Source organism: Hemiscyllium ocellatum, chromosome 42 (genome assembly GCF_020745735.1).
Source record: "Hemiscyllium ocellatum isolate sHemOce1 chromosome 42, sHemOce1.pat.X.cur, whole genome shotgun sequence".
NCBI lineage: Eukaryota > Metazoa > Chordata > Chondrichthyes > Orectolobiformes > Hemiscylliidae > Hemiscyllium > Hemiscyllium ocellatum.
In genome coordinates, this window is record NC_083442.1 from 5,917,427 (window position 1) to 5,941,131 (window position 23,705).

Below are 23,705 nucleotides of genomic sequence, written 5' to 3' on the forward strand. Positions count from 1 at the left end.
CAGAGGCCCCGAAAACCCAGGGATCCCCCAGAGGAGATTAAACCTCAGGGAAAATAAATACACAACTCACGTGGGCCCCAATAGGGTGCAGCCTGTCAACCAGGCCTCAGGCCTCAGGCCCGTGTCCCCTCTAGAGAAAGCTCTTGTTCAAAAGACTCCTGATCCCAAAGTTTCTCTCTTTGAATCTTCAAGTGGCCAGCGAGATCCCTTGGGAGGAAAGAGACAGTATTAGTTGAAAGACAAAGGAGGAAAATCATTACAGTGAGATAGCACAGCAAGATCCCAGGTTTTCCTCTCTCAGTGACACAGACAATCTCTCAGTAACATCCAAACACAAACATATTGGGCGATGAGCTGAGTTTTCATGACAAAGCTTTGGAGAAACTTTGAAATGATGAGTTTGCTGATTAAAACACTCACTGCCTGCAGTGACAGTATTGGGGCAGCTGGTGCACAGCAAGATCCCACATGGTACAATGCAGCAGCAGCTAATTACTCTGATCACTTTTCCCCCACTGTGATGCTGCTTCAAGTGAATTATTTCCTGTCACCCCAGAATCAAACTTTGCAGCGATTTTACAATCTCAAAACGCCTCTCCCTCTCTCTCCCCTTCTGTTTCTCCATCTCTCTCAATTTTTCAAATCTCTCTCTCTCTCTTTCTCTCACTGTCAAATTTTCTCATCCTACCCTCTCTGCAAGCAATGTTACTCTGACTTTATGACAAGTCTTTAGAGAGTGACACGTCATTTGGGTTTTAATTCCGCCTCGGAGTTCTGCCTCTCAGATCCTGGGGATGGACACAGAATCATAGAGATGTACAGCATGGAAACAAACCCTTCGGTCCAACCCATCCATGCTGACCAGATATCCCAACCCAATCTAGTTCCCACCTCCCAGCACCCGGCCCATATCCCTCCAAACACTTCCTATTCACATAGCCATTCAGATGCCTCTTAAATGTTGCAATTTTGCAATAGTACTAGCCTCCACTACATCCTCTGGCAGCTCATTCCATACCCGTACCACCCTCTGCATGAAAATGTTGCCCCTTAGGTCTCTTTTATACCTTTCCCCTCTCACCCTAAACCTATGACCTCTAGTTCTGGACTCCCCAACCCCAGGGAAAATACTTTGTCTATTTATCCTATCCATGCCTCTCATAATTTTGTAAACCTCTATAAAGTTCACCAATCAGTCTCCAATGCTCCAGGGAAAACAGCCCCAGCCTGTTCAGCCTCTCCCTGTAGCTCAAATCTTCCAACTCTGGCAACATCCTTGTAAATCTTTTCTGAACCCTTTCAAGTTTCACAACATCTTTCCAATAGGAAGGAGACCAGAATTGCATACAATATTCCAACAGTGGCCTGACCAATGTCCTGTACAGCTGCAACTCCTGTACTCAATACTCTGACCAAAAAGGAAAGCATACCAAACACCTTCTTCACTATATTATCTACCTGTGACTCCACTTTCAAGGAGCTATGAACCTGCACTCCAAGGTCTCTTTGTTCAGCAACACTCACTAGAACCTTACCAATAAGTGTATAAGTCCTGCTAAGATTTGCTTTCCCAAAATGTAGCACCTCACATTTATCGGAATTAATCTCCATTGGCCACTTCTCAGCCCATTGGCCCATCTGGTCAAGATCCTGTTGTAATCCGAGGTAACCCTGTTCGCTGTTCACTGCACTTCCAATTTTGGTGTCATCTGCAAACCTACTAACTGTACCTCTTATGCTCGCATCCAAATCATTTATGTAAATGACATACTTTAATGTCAGGTTTCAAACCTGTCTTAAAAATGACAGGGCCGCAATCTGACAGTAGCCAGTTAACCAGAGGCCCCTAAAACCCAGGAACCCCAGAGGAGATTAAACCTCGTGGTAAATAAACACACAATCCATGTCGGCCCCCACGGGGTGCAGCCTGTCAACCAGGCCTCAGGCCTCAGATCCACGTGCCCCTCTGGAGGTTGGCCAAGGCTTCCCTCGGCCTGAACATTTTGGATCTTCACATTGCAGCTTTCCCAACAAAAGTTCATCCAGATAAAAGAAGGAAAAGATTTCTCAAAAGGGAATGCGAGAGCATTTTGAAGGCAACTTACTCGGCAGGACTGTCTGTGTGGAGTTTGCACGTTCTCCCCGTGTCTGCGTGGGTTTCCTCCGGGTGCTCCGGTTTCCTCCCACAGTCCAAAGATGTGCGGGTCAGGTGAATTGGCCATGCTAAATTGTCAGTAGTGTTAGGTAAGGGGTAAATGTAGGGGTATGGGTGGGTTGCGCTTCGGCGGGTCGGTGTGGACTTGTTGGGCCGAAGGGCCTGTTTCCACACTGTAAGTAATCTAATCTAAAGATCCCAGGTTTAAAAGCACCCCTGCACATCCCCAATGTATTAATGTATCTAATACAGTCAGCAGTTAGGGTGGAACATGGTGTGGGAGCAGACCTTACCAGGGATTGGAGGAGGACAGTGAGGGAATGGCATCAGATTATTACACTCTGCAGTGACCTGGGATCGATTGCCTTTTACTGAAAACAGTTCCCACCTTGTATGTGCCTGTAGCTCCCTCCAGTCTGACACCCTCATTCCCCTCTATCCTGTCTCCTGTCCATGAGCCAATGGTGTCTTCATTCCCAGGATAGGGACAACATGGGGCTAGATACAGAGTAAATCTCCCTCCACACTGTCTGCATCAAATACTCCCAGGACATGTGCAGCATGGGGTTAGATACAGGGTATAGATCCCTCTGCACTGTTCCTATCAAACACACACAGGATAGGGACAGCACTGGGTGAGGTACAATGTTAGGCAGCATTGTAGACAGTGCAGATGGTACCTTAACATTACAAAGGGATATTGATATACTGGGTGAATGGGCAAAGCTGTGTTAGATGGAGTTCAGTGTCAGCAAGTGTGTGGGTATCAGGTTGGAGTACAGAGAGGGAGCACAAAGGAGGTTTACAAGAATGATCCTGGGGCTCAGGGGTTACTTTCTGAGGGGGGACTTGACAAATGAGGCTGTTTTCCTCCAGAATTGAGAAAGTTAAGGGGTGATCTGATCAAAGCCTTCAAGGTATAAACAGGATGAGACAGGATCGATCAGGATCAACAACTCCCACAGGTTGGAGATTCTAGACCGAGAGGGAGCAGAGTCTGAGAATGAGGGCCCAGAGTGTTCAGGGGAGATGGTAGGAAGCACTTTGACACACAAAGGGTGGGAGAGGTTTGGGACTCTCTCCCACAAACAGCAGTGGATGCTGGATCAGTCGTTCAGGTTCATTCGGAGAGAGAGACATTTTTGTTCAGTGAAGATATTGAGGGATATGGGCCAAAGGAAGGAATGTGGAGTTAGGCCACAGATCAGCCATGATCCCATTGAATGATGGAACAGGCTCGAGGGGCTGAATAGCCTCGTCCTGTTCCTATGTTCCAAAATAACAATCTCCCTGTACTGTCCCTATCAACCCCTCCCAGGGCAGGGACAGTATGGGGTTGGATACAGAGTGAAGCTCCCTTTACTGTATCCCCATCAACCCCTTCCAGGGCAGGGTCAGAACAGGGTTAGATACAGAGTAAAGCTCTCTCTACACTGTCCCCATCAACCCATCCCAGGATTGTTTAACGGAGCTTTAATATTTGAAAATGCTTCTATTATTCTGTCATTCATTGTCCCTCAGGAACTCTGTGTGCGCGTGCGTGCATATGTGAGAGACAGAGAGAGAAACGGAGACAGAGACCAGGGCCCTGCATCACTGGGTCAGGTACTGTTGTGGAGAAACTATAGAGAACCACCAGGAGACGCAGAGAGTTCTTCAAGAAATAGGTCTTTTATTTGCCAACAAAAAACCGTGACACTGAGAAAGCAGATTCTCGAATATCCCCGAACCTTAGGGTCCGTGCATTTTTATATTTTTTTTATCATGTTTCTGTGAGCTTATCAGCATGTCCAACTATATTAATCAAAGTACCTCACCCCAGCTACACAATAAACCAGTGATGTTAGTTCCCATTATCTCTTTAGTTGTACATTCAATTTGATGTTATTCTAATGTCATGGTTAGATATTTATTGGTAACTCTGCTGCAGTGATCTTCCATTGCAGACTAACCTGCCATGATAGATATTTAGCTATTCCATCTATTACAATAGTCTCCTGTCTCAAGCTGACTCTACTAACTATTAATTAGATATACTAATGTCATGTCCCAAATGTTTACGGTCCCAATCCTGTCATAATAACACTTAAGAGAAACTTGCTTTATTACTTGTGTTCTCTCATCTGGCCATAGTGACCTTTCAGCCTTAACCTTACCCTGCTAATTGGTGTAAGAATGTTCCACTATGGTTCTCCCATCCTGCCCCTGCCTTCCACAGACCACAGGTTCCCAGTGGGCTTCATGCTTTAACCCTTCCCATGCTTTCATGGTCCCTATTTACCATTGACCTCACTCCAACAACAATACCATTCGTTAGTTAAACAGGATGGAGACAGCACCAATTCTCAGGAAGTGTTTTACTGTTTCTGTTTTTGTTAAAATGCTTGGGTGGTGTGCTGGCTCAGTCAGGAGACTGTCTGTGTGGAGTTTGCACATTCACCCCGTGTCTGCATGGGTTTCCTCCCACAGCCCACTGCGGGAAAATATAGAGTAATGGGGTAGGAGAATGGGTCTGGGTGGGTTGCTCTTTGGAGGTTCAGTGTGGACGTGTTGGGCTGAAGGGCCTGTTCCCACACTGGATTGATTCTATGATATTTTAATGGAAATAATAGATGATCCGGTCACTACCACAGATTGTATTGGAATTTCTTGAGTTTAAAGTTGCTATCTAATGGCAGGTCTGTCTCTGTTGTTGTGAAATACAGCACCTGAAAGGATTTTCTCAGTGTGCAAACCAGTGTGTTGATGTTGCCCAATTATCTCTGAGTTGGATACCAGAATGTTGCACATTCTCCCTGTGTCTGTGTGGGTTTCCTCCGGGTGCTCCGGTTTCCTCCCACAGTCCAAAGATGTGTAGGTCAGGTGGATTGGCCATGCTCAATTGCCCATAATGTTAGGTACATTAGTCAGAGAGAAATTGGTCTGGGTGGTTTACTCTTCGGAGGGTCGGTGTGGACTGGTTGGTTCAAATGTCCTGTTTCCACACTTTAGGGAAGCTAATCTGTTTATGACATAACATTGTACATCGTAATCTGAGATTAAAAATCACACAACACCAGGTCCAACAGGTTTAATTGGAAGCACACTAGCTTCCGGAGCGATGCTCCTTCATCAGGTGATCAATCACCTGATGAAGGAGCGTCCTCCGAAAGCTAGTGTGCTTCCAATTAAACCTGTTGGACTATAACCTGGTGTTGTGTGATATTTAACTTTGTACACCCCAGTCTAACACCGGCACCTCCAAATCATAATCTGAGATTGACCAAGTTCTGTATTTATTGTTACAATGTTTAGAGACTGTCACCTATATGCCCATCTCTGTTCAACTGGCCTGTTGAATTTCACTCCTGTTTTGCTCGATATGCCAAGTGGGAAGTTGCTCAGTGACATCTTAATTAGGTTACTCCGAAGTCCAAGCCCTCAAACAATAAAGTGCTCCTTTGAGATTGAATTGAAAGGTGTTTCTCTGCAAATGGCCAGACTCAAAATGATCACAGCAGATTCAGCCTTCACTTCACAGCAAAGTATCATCTACCTTTAAATGGGAATGTACGTCTTCTTAAAAGCTAAGGAAATAATTGTGACTTTCAATAAATACTTCCAGTAACTACCTTAATCCAATAAATAATGCATACTTCTCATAGTGTTTACTGGAACTGTCAAGCTAAGACTATTATAAAGTTGTTTAAAACATAGCGAACTGTAACTACATTAACATTGCAATGACTAATGCTATGGACTAGGCTAGACCACTCACAACATTCTTAAACAGGCAGCCCAGAGCATAACTTTGCAATTTATTTCGGGAAGTGTACAGTGAAAATTACCTGGAGTAAGATAGCTAGGTTGGTGACTAGATTTTAAACCGACAAAAACATTATTCACAAAATTACACAAACAACAAAAAACCCCTGCAGAACACAACGTATCCAGCCGGACTTAATTATGTTGTTCTGAGTACAACAGTTCCAATGTTAAAAACCAGTATCAGTGTGTGAGAAACAAAGTTCACTCACTTCAATAATTTCACTCTGAGACAAGATCTGAAGCAATCAGTATGTTTATTATACCCTTGTAAGCGTGGTGCCTGAAGTAAGGCACCCAGAGTTTAGCAAGTACATACCTTATATAGGATTCACTCCTCCCAACCCGGTGCCCATTACTATTGTTTATCTCTTGCCTTATCCGGCCTTGTGCTTAACAAAGTACATGTTTTACTCGGCCATTTCACCACATCCTGCTGTGGCCCATTGTTAGGTATATCCTCCTTCACTATTATCTACTTCCTCCACCTGTGCCATTTCCTCCCTTTCCCCAACCTATGACCTTTTAGTTGGGGTTTGTTTTTGTGTTTTTGCAGAAGTGGGAAACAGAGGTTTATACCTACTGTTTGTACAGGCATATCTGGCTTAATCGACACCCTCACAGCACCTTATCTATTTGTCTGTGTAAATATATGGCTTATTTGTAGAATAGATTCTAGACTGCGAGTGGGCGTGTCCTCGCCGCTCAGAGGTTACGTGATGCTCTGATGCGCGCGCAGAGGATGATCACGTGATGCTCCGAGGCGCGGGTGCGGTCACGTGGTCTCCCTGTTTCGCGCCCAAGAAGAGTGCCGGGAGGTTACGTGATCGGCTGTTTCACGCCCAGGAAGAGTGCCGGGAGGTCACGTGAATGGCTGTTTCGCTCCGAAAAGGAAGGTCACGTGGGATCGGACATCCAGGAATGCGAGGAGGAGGAGGATGGAGTCAGATAGACAGCCAATCAGAATACAATCCCACCTCAGTGATTGCATGATGTTTTGTATTATATAAAAGACTAGGTCAGGGGTAGGAATACGTCTTTGTTCTTTGTGAACTGACTTACTTAGTAGTTTGTCAGGGACAGAAAGGTTTAGACCTAGAGCTCTGTATACTTTATCCACTTACTGCTAGAATAAAACTAAAAGTGTAAGATTGAATATCTTCTCCTATTGCTTTATTTAAAGAGCACGCAGGACTGGGCTCACACATAGAAGAAAGTAAGTTGGTAGATTGAGCCTAAAGTCCAACATATATAACATCTACCATTGTTTGCAGGCATGTTTCATTCTTGTATGAACATTTTAGCTAATACAAAAACAATTATATATTTTCTTCATATAGAACATAGAACAATACAGCACAGAACAGGCCTTTCGGCCCACGATGTTGTGCCGAACATCTATCCTAGATTAAACACCCATCCATGTACCTATCCAATTGCCACTTAAAGGTCGCCAATGATTCTGACTCTACCACTCCCACGGGCAGCGCATTCCATGCCCCCACCACTCTCTGGGTAAAGAACTCACATAGTTTTCATTCTTGTTGACTCAGCTCTTGGTTGAAACAATTACACACTGGTGTGAATTCATTTACCTTGCATAAGAAATTATGATTGCAGAAGTAACACTACTTTACCAAAATCCCACTGTGTCCTTCTTGATTGACAGTCTCACTCGAGTCCACACGACACAATGCAGTGGGAAAGCTCCACATTGCTGAGGCATGTTAGCGCGGATTTAAAAATAAATTTGAACAGCAGACACTACTGTGCTTTGCTTGGTGCGAGTTCAAACCATTATGGATATTCCCCTGAAAGCTGATTTTAAATTATAGAATGTTGCTGCATCAATGAAGGCCAAAATCCATCTTGTCCAGAATGTGTAATATTTTTAAAAAATAGATAATATGAAACAAGCAAAATGATTTTGGTGATGTGAAGAGATGTGTGTGTGTGGAACAAAAGTGAGTGCATTTGGGAAAAGGAGCAGGTGGCAACTTGTGTTGACAGGAGCCGAAGCAAAGTGACAATTCACTGCATTATCTCCAACCTGAATAACTTTGGTAAAAGCTTATTGTCCTGACATTGTATCTCAATTCTTGGGAGAAGCTGTGATGAACCGTGCATAGTTGAATGAGACTGAATAAATAGAACAAAGATCACATTGATTATAACTGAGGCCTGAATTCTAAATGTTGTGAGCAGAAATTAATTACACCAGTATATTAACTGCACAAAGTCTGGTGAATTAATCAGTCTGGATTAGTCTTCCTCTATCTGGCTCCCCCTTCTGCAGAAAGAAGCAAGACCTTGCAAACTTGATTGTTTGCTGACTTCACATTGGAGGATTGAGGTTAGACTTGGCAAGGGTCCAAATTAAAGCTACGATCTGGAATCAGAGACAGTGGGATGGCATTTGAAACAAAAATTTGGACTTTCTTTAGTGTCACAAAGCTAGTCCATTTTTATCTAAAAGCTGTTCCTTGGCTCAAGGAGACTCTGTCCTTGACTTTTGGTTGGGGGTGGGGTGGGGGGAGTTCAGGCTCCGATCAGTCTGGTGTGGTACAGAGATAAAAAGGATTTTAAGAGGCCCTTTGTTTCCATATAAACAGATGAGCCTTCAGGCCAAACTGATCAGGCTTGACAACTCACCTACATAATGAAAGGGCAGAGGTCAGCTCTTTAGCTGAGCAGGTTTGCAAAGTTCAACAGGGAGCTGTGTAGAAACTCTCTTTCTGCCCTCCAACTTCAACTCCAAGCATCGATACTGGTTTTTAACATTGGAACTGTTGTACTCGGAACAGCATAATTAAGTCTAGCTGGATAGGTTGTGTTCTGTAGGGGTTCTTTGTTGTTTGTGTAACTTTGTGAATAATGTTTTTGTCTGTTTAAAATCTAGTAGTCAACCTAGCTATCTTACTCCAGGTAATTTTCACTGTCCACTTACTGAAGTATATTGCAAAGTTATGCTCTGGGCAGCCTGCTTAAGAATGTTGTGAGTGGTCAAGCCTAGTCCATAACATTAGTCATTGCAATGTTAATGTAGTTGCAGTTCCCTATGTTTTAAACAACTTTATAATAGTCTAAGCTTAACAGTTGCAGTAAAAATTATGAAAAGGTATGCATTATTTATGGATTATGTTAGTAACTGGAAGTATTTATTGAAAGTCACAATTATTTCCTTAGCTTTTAAGATGACGTATATTCCCATTTAAAGGTAGATGATACTTTGCTGTGAAGTGAAGGCTGAATCTGCTGTGATCATTTTGAGTCTGGCCATTTGCAGAGAAACACCTTTGAATTCAATCCCAAAGGAACACTTTATTGTTTGAGGGCTTGAAACTTGGAGTAACCTAATTAAGATGTCACTGAGCAACTTCCCACTTGGCATTTCTAGCAAAACATGAGTAAAATTCAGCAGACCAGTTGACGAGAGATGGGCATATAGGTGACAGTCTCTAAACATCGTAACAATAAATTCAGAACTTGGTCAATCTCAGATTACTATGTATTATGTTATGTCATAAATAGATTAGATTCCCTACAGTGTGGAAACAGGACATTTGACCCAACCAGTCCACACTGACCCTTCGAAGAGTAACCCACCCAGGCCAATTTCCCTCTGACTAATGTACCTAACACTATGGGCAATTGACCATGGCCAATCCACCTGACCTACACATCTTTGGACTGTGGGAGGAAACCGGAGCACCCGGAGGAAACCCACACAGACACAGGGAGAATGTGCAACATTCTGGTATCCAACTCAGAGATAAGTGGGCAACACCAACACACTGGTTTGCACACTGAGCAAATCCTTTCAGGTGCTGTCTTTCACAACAACAGAGACAGACCTGCCATTAGATAGCAACATTAAACTCAAGAAATTCCAATATAATCTGTGGTAGTGACCAGATAATCCATTATTTCCTTTAAAATATCATAGAATCAATCCAGTGTGGGAACAGGCCCTTCAGCCCAACAAGTCCACACTGAACCTCCAAAGAGCAACCCACCCAGACCCATTCTCCTACCCCATTACTCTACATTTTCCCGCTGTCTAATGCATCTAACTTACACATCTCCGAACACTCTGGGCAAGTTAGCACGGCCAATTCCTCTCACCTGCACATCTTTGGGCTGTGGGAGGAAACCCACGCAGACACGGGCTGAATGTGCAAACTCCACACAGACAGTCTCCTGACTGAGCCAGCACACCGCCCAAGCATTTTAACAAAAACAGAAACAGTAAAACACTTCCTGAGAATTGGTGCTGTCTCCATCCTGTTTAACTAACGAATGGTATTGTTGTTGGAGTGAGGTCAATGGAAAATAGGGACCATGAAAGCATGGGAAGGGTTAAAGCATGAAGCCCACTGGGAACCTGTGGTCTGTGGAAGGCAGGGGCAGGATGGGAGAACCATAGTGGAACATTCTTACACCAATTAGCAGGGTAAGGTTAAGGCTGAAAGGTCACTATGGCCAGATGAGAGAACACAAGTAATAAAGCAAGTTTCTCTGTTAAGTGTTATTATGACAGGATTGGGACCGTAAACATTTGGGACATGACATTAGTATATCTAATTAATAGTTAGTAGAGTCAGCTTGAGACAGGAGACTATTGTAATAGATGGAATAGCTAAATATCTATCATGGCAGGTTAGTCTGCAATGAAAGATTACTGCAGCAGAGTTAGCAATAAATATCTAACCATGACATTAGAATAACATCAAGTTGAATGTACAACTAAAGAGACATTGGGAACTAACATCACTGGTTTATTGTGTAGCTGGGGTGAGGTACTTTGATTAATATAGTTGGACATGCTGATAAGCTCACAGAAACATGATAACAAAAGATATAAAAATGCACGGACCCTAAGGTTCGGGGACATTCGAGAACCTGCTTTCTCAGTGTCACGGTTTTTTGTTTTCAAATACAAGACCTATTTCTTGAGGAACTCTCTGCATCTCCTGGTGGTTCTCTATAGTTTCTCCACAACAGTACCTGACCCAGTAATGCAGGGCCCTGGTCTCTGTCTCCGTTTCTCTCTCTCAATCTCTCACATATGCACGCGCGTGCGCACACACAGAGTTACTGTGGGACAATGAACGACAGAATAATAGAAGCATTTTCAAATATTAAAGCTCTGTTCATCAATCCTGTGATGGGTTGATAGGGACAGTGTAGAGAGAGAGCTTTACTCTGTATCTAACCCTGTTCTGACCCTGCCCTGGGAGGGGTTGATGGGGATACAGTAAAGGGAGCTTTACTGTGTATCTAACTCCATCCTGTCCCTGTCCTGGGAGGGGTTGATAGGGACAGTGCAGGGAGATTGTTATTTTGGAACATAGGAACAGGAGGAGGCCATTCAGCCCCTCGAGCCTGTTCCATCATTCAATGGGATCATGGCTGATCTGTGGCCTAACTCTTCCTTTGGCCCATATCCCTCAATATCTTCACTGAACAAAAATGTCTCTCTCTCCTGAACGACTGATCCAGCATCCACTGCTGTTTGTGGGAGAGAGTCCCAAACCTCTCCCACCCTTTGTGTGTCAAAGTGCTTCCTACCATCTCTCCTGAACACTCTGGGTCCTCATTCTCAGACTCTGCTCCCTCTCGGTCTAGAATCTCCAACCTGTGGGAATTGTTGATCTTGATCGATCCTGTCTCATCCTGTTTATACCTTGAAGGCTTTGATCAGATCACCCCTTAACTTTCTCAATTCTGGAGGAAAACGGCCTCATTTGTCGAATGTCCCCTCAGAATGTAACCCCTGAGCTCCAGGATCATTCTTGTAAACCTCCTTTGTGCTCCCTCTCTGTACTCCAACCTGATACCCACACACTTGCTGACACTGAACTCCATCTAACACAGCTTTGCCCATTCACCCAGTATATCAATATCCCTTTGTAATGTTAAGGTACCATCTGCACTGTCTACAATGCTGCCTAACATTGTACCTCACCCAGTGCTGTTCCTATCCTGTGTGTGTTTAATAAGAACAGTGCAGAGGGGCCTATACTCTGTATCTAACCCCATGCTGCACATTGTGCTGGGAGTATTCGATGCAGACAGTGTGGAGGGAGATTTACTCTGTATCTAATCCCATGTTGTCCCTATCCTGGGAATGAAGACTCCATTGGCTCAAGGACAAGAGACAGGATAGAGGGGAACGAGGGTTTCAGACTGGAGGGAGCTACAGGCACATACAAGTTGGGAACTGTTTTCAGTAAAAGACAATTATTCCCAGGTCACTGCAGAGTGTAATAATCTGATGCCTTTCCCTCACTATCCCCCTCCAATCCCTGGTAAGATCTGCTCCCACACCATGTTCCACCCTAACTGCTGACTGTGTTAGATACATTAATACAGTGGCAACGAGCAGAGGTGCTTTTAAACCTGGGATCTTGCTGTGTAACTTGCCTTCAAAATGCTCTCACTCTCCCTTTCAAGCAATCTGTTCTCTGTTTTATCCGGATGAACCTTTAGTGGGAAAGATGCAACGTGAAGATCCAAAATGTTCAGGAAACCCTTGGCCAAGCTCCAGAGGGGGACGTGGTTCTGAGGCCTGAGGCCTGGTCGACAGAAGGGAGGGGGGCCAGAAAAAAGTCGGATTGGCGATAAAACAGAATGGAAAGGGAGGTGGAACAACAGAGAGGGGGAGGAAGGGGGAAGGTGGCAGTGGGGAGGGAGGTACAGGGAGTGGGGAGGGAGGATGAGGGAATGGGAGGATGGGGAAGGAGAGTGAGGGGGAGGGAAGACCAAGGGGGGAGGGAGGGAGGATGAACTGGGGAGGGAGGACAAAGGGAGGAGAGAGGATGGGGTGGAAGGGTGAAGGGGAAGGGGGACAGATAGGGAGAAAGGATCGGATGGGAGGGCAATGGGGTGGGATGGGTTGTGGTGCGAGGATGTGGTGGGAGGGGAAGGAAGGCTGAGGGAGGACGAAGGGGTGGAACAGGCCAGGGAGCGGGGGAAAGAAGGCGAAGGAGGTGAGGACAGGTAGAGGGTCGCACTCGGTTGATCAATGGGAGGAACAAATCCAGGTGGTGAGAGGGAGCAGTGGGAGGGAGTCCGGGGATGTGGAGGGAGGTTATTTTAAATTGGAGAACTCTGTATTGAGTCCTCCGGGCTGTAGGCTGCCCAGGCGGAAGATGAGATGTTGTTCCTCCAATTTGTGGTGTGGTTCGGTGTGGCAATGCAGGAGGTCGAGGATGGTCATGTTGGAAAGGGAGTGGTTGGGGGGAATTGAACTGGGTGGTGACTGGGAGGTCCGGTCAATCCCTGTGGGCCCGGCTGTGATGCCCAGAGAACCGTTCCCTAAGTTTCTGTTGGGTCTCCCTGATGTAGAGAAGCCCACACCGGGAGCACCTGATGCTGGAAACACGGTTGGAGGAGAGGCAGGTGAACCTCTGTCTGCCCTGGAAGGAGGGTTTGGGGGCCCTGGGTGGAGGTGAGGGGGGGTGGGGGTGGGGGTGTAACAGCAGGTTTTGCATCTTTTCCGGTGGCAGGGGAAGGTCCCTGGGGGTTTGGGGGGTGAGGGTGGTACATACCCAAGGAGTGTCAAAGGAAACGGTCCTTGTGGAAGGCGGAGAGGGGGAGGGGAGGGGAGGGGTGGTCTTGGTGGGAAAGCAAGTTCCTGATCCCAAAACAAATGGTCCCATTGATTCCGAACTCTGGTCCTGGATTATACCACTGACCGGGGCGGGAGGGGGGTGGGGTGGTGTGACCATGGGGCTGTTGTGACATTGGGACAGGGGCTTGGGTGATGCCCACTGCAGAATCCTCCCCATTCACCTGGTTCTGGTTGTTATCTCAGTGTTCGGGTTATTCCAGTTATATTCAGGAAGAACCCTCAGGATTCATCGGGACAGATGGGGCCGGGCAGGGACTGATTGGGGACCAATGGGGACGGGGGGAACGGTTGGGGACTGGTGGTGACTGACGAGAACAGGTGGGGATGGTCGGGGACTGACGGGCGACAGGTGGGGACTGACGGGGACAGATGCAGAGATGTCCCCCACCCTCCTTCACCCCTTTCCTTCCCCCTCCTTCACACACTTCCTTCCAACCAATCTCCTCCCCTCTCCACTTCCTCCTCTCCTTCCTCCCTCTCCTGCCCATCTCCTTCCAGTCCTCTCTCCACCAATCCCCTTCCCTCTTCTTCCTCCCCTTTCTCCTTTCATCCTCTCTCCACCTCACCCCTCCTTCCTCCCCCCTCATTTCCCCCTTCCCTTTTATCTCCACCTCTCCTCTCCCCTTCTCCTCACCCTTTCCTATCCCCATCCTCCCTCTGCCCCCTCCCCTTTCCCCTCCTCTCCTTCCCCTCTCGTTCCCCCATCTCCTCCCCATTCCAACCCCCTCCTCCCCTTCTCCTCCACCTTCTCCTCTCCGTGTCCACGTCCCACCTCTCCTTCATCTTTCCTTCTCCCCTGTCCTTTGCCCCCTTCTCCTTCCCCACCTCCTTTACCCTCCTCTCCTTCCCCACCTCCTTCCCTCTCCTCTCCTCTCTCCTCCTTCTTCCTCGCCTCCTTGCACTCCTCTCCAACCCCTCCTCTCCTTCACCCCCTCCTTCACACACTCTTCTTCTTTGACTCCCCTTCTCTTCCTCCTCCCCTCCCACCTTCTCCGTCTCTCCTTCCCCCCTCCTGTCCTCCGGTCTCCACTTCTTCCTCCTTCCTCCCCATCCTTCCCCCACTCACCTTCTCCCTCCTCTCCTACCCCCTCCCAACTCCTCCCTCCTTCCCCCCTCTTCCCATCCCCACTCTTCCTCCTCTCCTTCTCCCCCCATTGTCCTTTCCCCCTCTCCTTTTCCATCCTCTCCTTTCCCCCATCCTTCCAACCCTCTCTTTCTCACCCTCTACTTCACCCTTCCCCCCTCCTTCCCACCCACCCCCTTCTCCTTTCCCCTCTCCTCCCAGCCTACTCTCCCTTTCTCTCTCTCTGTGCCTCTCCGCTCCATCCTCCTACATTCTCCTTTCTCCTACCCTACCAATTGCCTCCCCCTCTACTCTTTCCCATCCCCCCTTCTTCCCCCTTCCCACCCTCTCTTTTCCTCTCTCCTTCCCTCCTTCCATCCCTGTTCTCCTTCCCTCATTCAATCCCTGTTCTCCTTCTCTATCTCCTTCCCCTCTCCATTCGGCCCTCCTTTCCTTGTCTGCTTCCCCCTCCACTCCTTCCCCCCTCTTACTCCTTCCCTCCCTTTTCCCTTCCCCCTTCCATTCACCCTCTACTTCCCCCTCCACTCCTTCCCCCCTCTCTTACTCCTTCCCTCCCTCACCCCCTCCTTCTCTCCTCTCTTTACCCCCTCTTCCACACTCTCTCCTTTCCCCTACTTCCCCTTAGTTCCCCCATTCCTATGCCTGCCTCCTCCCCCTCTCCACCCCTCTCTACCTTCTACTTCCCCCTCTCCTCCGCCCTCTCCACGCCTCTTCTCCCCCTCCTTCCCCATCCACTCTTCCTCCTCTCTGCCTCTCCCCTCCAATATTACTTTCTCTCTTCTCCTACCCTACCAATCACCTTCTCCCCTCCACTCCGCCACGTCCTCCCCATCTCCTTTCCCCTCTCCTCCATCTGCTTCCTCCCCCTCCCACCCCTCCTCTCCTTCCCGTCTCTCATTCCTCCCTTCACGCTTCTTCTCCTTTCCCCTCTCCTTCCCCACTCACTCTCTGTCTTTCTGCCTCACCCCTCATTCCCCTAACTTTCTCCCCTCTCCTTCCCTACCAATCAGCTTCCCCTCTACTCCACTCCCACCCTCTCCTCCCAACACTCCTTCCCACCTGCTATCCCTCTCTCCTTCCCCCTCCATCTCCCTCTCCCCTTCCCCCTCCATCTCCCTCTCCCCATCTCCTTCCATCCCGCCAAGCTGCCTCCTCACCCCTTTCCCCATCTCCTTCCCCCTCCCCATTAACCCCTCTCCATCCCACCGTCCTTTCCCTGTCTCTCTCCTTCCCCTACAATTCCTCCCCCCATGCCCTTGCAATCCATCCCCCGCCTTCAACTCTCCGTCCCCCCCCCTCCTTATCAATCACTTCCCCCACGCCTTCCCCCCCTCTCCTTTGCCTTTCAAATAATGCTGTCTCTTTCCTTCCAAGGGATCTTGCTGGCCACTTGAAGATTCAAAGAGAGAAACTTTGGGATCAGGAGACCTCTGAGCAAAAGCTTTCTCCAGAGGGGACACTGCCCTGAGGCCTGGTCGACAGGCTGCACCCCGTGGGGGCTCATGTGAGTTGTGTGTTTATTTACCCTGCGGTTTAATCTCCTCTGGGGGACCCTGGGTTTTAGGGGCCTCTGGGTAACTGGCTCCTGTCGGATTGGGGGCCCTGTCATTTTTAAAACAGATTTGAAGCCTGGGGTTAAAATAACCGGGGCCTGGGATTTGACACAAATACATCAATCCCCAGTGAGTGTCTGACAGACAGGACTCCCCAAGTAGGGAATTAAAACCTTAAATGAGAAACTCGATCCAAAGACTTGTTCTAATATCAGAGTAATGCTACTTGTGGGATCTTGCTGTGTCTCAAATTACCTGCACAGTGGCCTACATTACAGCAGTCTCTCCCCCCGGTGGGGGGAGATTTGGTCTGGGAGCTGAAACTCAGACAATGAAGAGACAGAGAGAATCCAATCATTCTGTCATGAGGAAACATCAGACAAGAGCTGGAACCAGAGAGAGAGAATAATCATTTACATACACACAGACACACACACATATAAAAGAATTGTGGGGTTCAGGCTGTTTGTGATTTTTACCATAAGGGGCAAGATCTGGGCTGGAGGGGGTGGGGGGGAGGCAAAGAGACAGAAAGGTTGGAGAGGGAGTTAATGCACAGTCTGATCCCACAGATGATACTGTCTCCGTTACTCACTGCAGCTCCCATCTTCATTCCCATGTTCCCTCTCTCTCTTCACTACATCGTTCCTTCAATCCCCAACTCTCCCCATCCTTCCCATTCCCCTGGAGATTCCCTTCCTACAACTCTCTGCCTCCTCACTCTTTTTCCTGGAATTATTTAATCGCTCAGTCTTTCCCAATCTCTCTCCCTCTAGCTGGGCTTTTTCTCTCTCCCTCTGTCAGTCTTTCTCTCTCTCTATCTCTCGTTCTGTCTCCCCCGCCACCAGGTATTTATTTATTCTCATTTCTGACTTTCATTCTCTTTGTCTTGTTCTCTCACTGGGTTTTATTCTCACCACCATCTCCCCTTCACCACAACCTTTCCCTCCCTCACTCTCTCACTCCCCCCACCCATTCCCCTCTCCCTCCCTGTCCCCCTGTCCCAGAGGGTGACTTGGGCCATGTGCCATGTCGGGGGAAGGAAGGCAAAGGGTGGGAAGGCAATTGTGGGTGGGGGGGGGGCGGGCGGGAAGGCGATGGGGGAGGGGAGGCGATGGGGGCGGGGAGGCGATGGGGGGCGGGAAGGTGATGGGGAGAGTGACGGGGGGTGGGGGGAGGAGGATGACGGGGTGCAGAAGGGTGATGGGGTGGGTGAGAAGGGTGATGGGGAGGGGGAGAAGGGTGATGGGGAGGGGGTAGAAGGGTGATGGGGGAGGGGGTAGAAGGGTGATGGGGGAGGGGGGAGAAGGGTAATGGGGTGGAGGGGTGGTGGATGGAGGGGTGGGGGTGGAGGGGTGGGAGGAGGGGGAGGGGGACGGGGAGAAGGGTGACGTGATGGGGGGAGAAGGGTGACGGGGTGGGGGGGAGAAGGGTGACGGGGTGGGGGGGAGAAGGGGGTGGGGGGGAGGGGTGGGGGGGGGGAGAAGGGAGAAGGGTGACGGGGCTGGGGGGAGAAGGGTGACGGGGTGGGGGGAGAAGGGTGACGGGGTGGGGGGGGGAGAAGGGTGACGGGGTGGGGGGGAGAAGGGTGACGGGGTTGGGGGGGAGAAGGGTGACGGGATGGGGGGAGAAGGGAGAAGGGTGACGGGGCTGGGGGAGAAGGGTGACGGGGTGGGGGGGAGAAGGGTGACGGGGTGGGGGGGAGAAGAGAGAAGGTTGACAGGGCTGGGGGGAGGAGAAGGGTGACAGGGCTGGGGGGAGGAGAAGGGTGACGGGGCTGGGGGGAGGAGAAGGGTGACGGGGCTGGGGGGAGAAGGGTGATGGGAGGGGAAGGTGACGGGAGTGGGAAGGCGATAGGGGGTAAGCACGGGTGTGTACGAGCAGGGAAGGGAATAGTGTGTGTCAAAGGGAGCATGAAGAATGAAAGCAAAAAGGAACATAGCAGGGTCTGTGTGATGTTTGTGAGGGAGGCCACACATGAGTGGAATAAATTACCAGCACATACCTCAGGGACCTGCAGTGATGAAGCTCTAATTTGATCATAACTGGAAGAAATAACAATAAACTGTCACAGAGTTAAAATACTCATTATTAAAGGTAGCGCAGGTTGGACATTGGCAAAGAGATTGTCATGGAGGACAAAGATTCAGATTCACAGTAAAGGGATCACACCAGGGCCTATCCAATGAACCACAGCAACACAAGTTAACTACTGAATTATAGATGAATGCTCAAAAATATTCACCTCTGAATCAATGTCATTGTACTTCAATGTAAACTCTCTGGCTGGAGCTTGTAGCTGAGACGTTAGCACAGAACTGGCATCAGAGAAACACTTCCGTTTTCATTCCTTCCACTACTCTGTAAAATGAGATGACAAAAGAAACCTGTTGAAAGACATTCAAAATAAACAAATGTATCTCTTGGCTTGAGTATTAAACATCCATTTGTTAAAGGAGTTTCCAAAATCTACCACCATCAGTTCAGGACAGGAATTTACCAAATGATTTGAGAGATCTAGTATTTTAATGACAAGATTATGTGGTAGAGATGATTGGAGAGATTTGAGAGATGCCTCCAATTTTAAGATGTTTTTCTAACACAGAAGATGGGAATTCAGGAAAGAGGAAATTATTAATGAACAGATTCAATCTTTTGTGTTAATCTCCTCAATGGCGGAGTACCTACCCAGCATTCCTCACGGTGATGAATACCCTCTATACTCACTACAGGCGAGGGCGGTGCAGCCGCAGTCCCGGGTTTGTCTCCGTGGAAAATGGGAAGAGACGTGCTTTTCCAGACGGTAAGGCTGGAGAGAGGGATTCAGACCGAGAATAAACCCTTCCAGCGAGAAGCGAGCACCTTGAAAAATAACTTGTGGGTGACAGGTTTGCAATTCCGAGGTGAACAGCCGCCACCTTGGCCGGGAATGTGTACGCATGCGCATAGGGATACATGACGTCACTAGGCGGGCCTGAGGGTGATCTGAGACTGGAATCATAGAGATGTACAGCAGGAAACAGACCCTTCGGTCCAACCCGTCCATACCGACCAGATATCCCAACCCAATCTAGTCCCACCCGCCAGCGCCTGGTCCATATCCCTCCAAACCTTTCCTATTCATATACCCACCAAATGCCTTTTAAATGTCGCAATTGTACCAGCCTTCACCACTTCCTCTAGCAGCTCATTCCATACACATACCACCCTCTCCATGAAAAGGTTGCCCCTGAGGTGTCTTTTATATCTTTCCCCTCTCACCCTAAACCTATGCCCTCTAGTTCTGGACTCCCCGACCCCAGGGAAAAGACTTTGTCTATTTATCCTATCCCTGCCTCTCATGATTTGGTAAACCTCTATAAGGTCACCCCTCAGCCTCTGACGCTCGAGGGAAAACAGCCCCAGCCTATTCAGCCTCTCCCTGTATCTCAAATCCTCTAACCCTGGTAACCTCTGAACCCTTTCAAGTTTCACGACATCTTTCCAATAGGAAGGAGACCAGACTTGCACGCTATATTCCAACAATGGTCTAACCAATGTCCTGTACAGCAGCAACATGACCTCCCAACTCCTGTACTCAATACTCTGACGGATAAAAGAAACATACCAAATGCTTTCCTAACTATACTATCTACCTGCGACTCCATTTTGAAGGTGCTATGAACCTGCACTCTTTGTTCAACAACACTCCCCCGGACCTCACCATTAAGTGTATAAGTCCTGCCAAGATTTGCTTTCCCAAAATCCTACACCTCGCATTTATCTGAATTAAGCTCCATCTGCCACTTCTCAGCCCATTGGCCCATCTGGTCAAGATCCTGTTGCAATCTGAGGTAACCCTCTTCGCTGTCCACTACATCTCCTATTTTGGTGTCATCTGCAAACTTACTAACTGTACCTCTTATGCACTCATCCAAATCAAATCAGAAAGTGCTTGAGGAAGTCAGCAGGTCTGGCAGGAGATTTGGACAGAGAAACAGAGCGAACCATTCCATTCCTGTGTGCATCTTCTTCAGAACCCATTGCCCGGGCGGTGCAGTGTCCTGGGCGTTAGCTTTATTTCACACAAACGTCTTCATCATCGGGAGAGAATGGTGCCTGCTCTGTTTGGGAAGGAATAAACTTCACAGTTCAGCCTAATGTCAACATTGAGAGAGAGAGAGTAATCATTTGCTCTGTGTGTGAGAGGGATTTATTAAATCAACTTAGCTTTAAATACACTAGCATGGCCATACTAGAGAGAGAGACAGAGAGAGAGAGACTGTACGGTAATCGAAGATGGAGGTTGGGAAAAATTTCTGGCTGTAAGAGCTGCTCCTTTTTTTGAGGTATTTTAGGTGTTGGAGGTGATTTCCTCGAATTCCAGGAGCAGCAATTCCTGTTTTACATGCTGTTACATTGTTTTGGAACTTTGGGGAAAAAAGTCAAAACAACAGCAGTTTTAAAAGGGAGAAGAGCAGACAAAGGAAACACATGGTGTGGACAGTGCAGGAGACAGAGAGAGAGAGAAAACCTGCATAGTTGCTGCCTTTGCTGTTTGAATTCGTGTATCGCTGGACATCGGAGTGCATCTGGGAAAATTAACAAACTGAAATTCACAACTAATCTTGGAGGAACTGAACAAACAGTGAAATTCACAACTAATCTTGGAGGAACTGTTGGGCAAAGTTCACAGCACAGAATCAGATAAGTTAATTGTAGTTTTAAGTCGGTCCAAGAGAAAGGCTGCAGTAGTGAGTATAGTGGATTCTTTCTTGATTATATGTTTTTGGAAATAAGTCTTTTGATTAAACTTAAAATATAAGCCATAGTTATTAATTTAACCTGGGGCAGTGTTTGTAGAGGAATAAGACGGTGTTATTTTCTGGGTCTGTAGATTGTGAAGGAGCAAAAATGGCCTTTGCAGTGATATGTACTTCTTGTCAGATGTGGGAGTTTAAAGAAAGTTTAAGGGTTACTGCGGATTATATCTGCCATAAATGCTGTTGGATGAGAATCTTATCAGATTGTGTGGATTGGTTGGAGAGACAGATCGAAGCAATGAGGAATTTGTAACAGCAACAGTATGTGATGGATGGCAGATGTAGGAAAGGGGTAAGTGTTAGATACAGTCACATAGATGGGTTAACTCCAGAAAGGGTAAGAGACGTAGGCAGCTAGTGCGGGAGTCTTTTGTGGATATACCCATTTCAAACAGGTATGCTGTTTTGGAAAATGTCAGGTTTGATGGATTCTCAGGGGAATGTAGCACAAACAGCCAAGTTTCTGGTGTTGAGACTGGCTCTAATGCAATGAGGGATATGTCGGCTTCTCAGAGATCAATTGTGTTAGGGGATTCTGTAGTCAGAGGTACAGACAGATGTTTCTGTAGCCAGCAGCGAAAAATCAGAATGATGTGTTGTTTCCCTGGTGCCAGGATCAAGGATGTCTCAGAGAGGGTGCAGAATGTTCTCACGGGGGAGAGGGGCCAGCAGGAGGTCATTGTCCACATTGGAACCAATGACATTGGAAAGGAAAAGGTTGAGATACTCAAGGGAGATTACAGAGAGTTAGGCAGAATTGTAAAAAGGAGGTCCTCAAGGGTACTAATATCTGGATTACTCCCAGTGCTATGAGCTAGTGAGGGCAGGAATAGGAGGATAGAGCAGATGAATGCATGGCCGAGGAGCTGGTGTATGGGAGAAGGATTCACATTTTTGGATCATTGGAATCTCTTTTGGGGTAGAAGTGACCTGTAAAGAAGGACGGATTGTACCTAAATTGGAAGGGGACTAATATACTGGCAGGGAAATGTGCTAGAATTGCTTGAGAGGATTTAAACAAGTAAGGTTGGGGGGTGGGGGTGGAAGGGCGGGGGAGAAGGACCAAGGAAGATAGTTAGGAAAGAACAGAAGTGAGTGAAACAGTCAGGGCAGGCAGGGACAGTGTAGGACCAATAAATTGAACTGCATTTATTTCAATGCAAGTGGCTTAACAGGGAAGGCAGGTGAACTCAGGGCATAGTTAGGAACATGGGACTGGGATATCATAGCAATTATGGAAACATGGCTCAGGGATGGGCAGGACTGGCAGCTTAATGTTTCAGGATACAAATGCTACAGGAAGGATAGAAAGGGAAGCAAGAGAGGAGGGGAGTGTCATTTTTGATAAGGGATGGCATTACAGCTGTGCTGAGGAAGGATATTCCTGGAAATATACCCAGGGAAATTATTTGGGTGAAACTGAGAAATAAGAAAGGGATAATCACCTTATTAGGATTGTATTATAGACCCCCAATAGTCAGAGGGAAATTGAGAAACAAACTTGTAAGGAGATCTCAGCTATCTGTAAGAATAATAGGGAGTTATTGTAGGAGATTTTAACTTTCCAATCATCGACTGGGACTGCCATAGTGTTAAAGGTTTAGATGGAGAGGAATTTCTTAAGTGTATATGAGACAATTTTCAGATTCAGTATGTGGATGTATCTACTAGAGAAGGTGCAAAACTTGACCTACTGTTGGGAAATAAGGCAGGGCAGGTAACTGAGTTGTCAGTGGGGGAGCACTTTGGGCCAGCGACCATAATTCTATTTGTTTTATAATAGTGATGGAAAATGATAGACCAGATCTAAAAGTTGAAGTTCTAAATTGGAGAAAGGCCAATTTTGACGGTATTAGACAATAACTTTCGAAAGCTGATTGGAGGCAGATGTTCGCAGGTAAAGGGATGGTTGGAAAATGGAAGCCTTCAGAAGTGAGATAACAAGAATCCAGAGAAGATATATTCCTGTCAGAGTGAAAGGGAAGGCTGGTAGGTATAGTGAATGCTGGATGACGAAAGAAATTGAGGGTTTGGTTAAGAAAAAGAAGGAAGCATATGTCAGGTATAGACAGCATAAATAGAGTGAATTCTTAAAAGCGTATAAAGAAAGTAGGAGTAACACTTAAGAGGGAAATCAGGAGGGCAAAACAGGGACATGAGATAGCTTTGGCAAATAGAATTAAGGAGAATCCAAAGGGTTTTTACAAATATATTAAGGACAAAAGGGTAACGAGGGAGAGAATAGGACCTCTCAAAGAACAGCAAGGCAGCCTTTGAATGGAGCCATAGAAAATGGGGGAGATCCTAAATGAATATTTTGCATCAGTATTTACTGGGAAAAATGATATCGAAGATTTGGACTGTAGGGAAATAGATGGTGACATCTTGAAAAATGTCCACATTACAGAGGAGGAAGTGCGGGATGTCTTGAAACGGGTAAAGGTGGATAAATCCCCAGGACCTGATCAGGTGTACCCGAGAACTCTGCGGGAAGCTAGAGAAGTGATTGCTGGGCCTCTTACTGAGATATTTGCATCATCGATAGTCACAGGTGAGGTGCCGGAAGATTTGAGGTTGTCAAACGTGGTGCCACTGTTTAAGAAGAGCGGTAAAGACAAGCCAGGGAACTACAGACCAGTGAGCCTGACCTCGGTGGTGGGCAAGTTGTTGG

General features: G+C 47.3%; 1 long non-coding RNA gene across 1 annotated transcript in view; it reads left to right on the plus strand.

The window, feature by feature from the left end:
* Positions 1-23,705, plus strand: part of LOC132834828 (uncharacterized) — a 70,765-nt gene that overhangs the window by 40,738 nt on the left and 6,322 nt on the right. Inside the window, exons 2-3 of the long non-coding RNA XR_009647250.1 lie at positions 16,054-16,183; positions 18,965-19,035. This is a non-coding gene — a long non-coding RNA (uncharacterized LOC132834828). The remainder of the gene's footprint in view (positions 1-16,053; positions 16,184-18,964; positions 19,036-23,705) is intronic.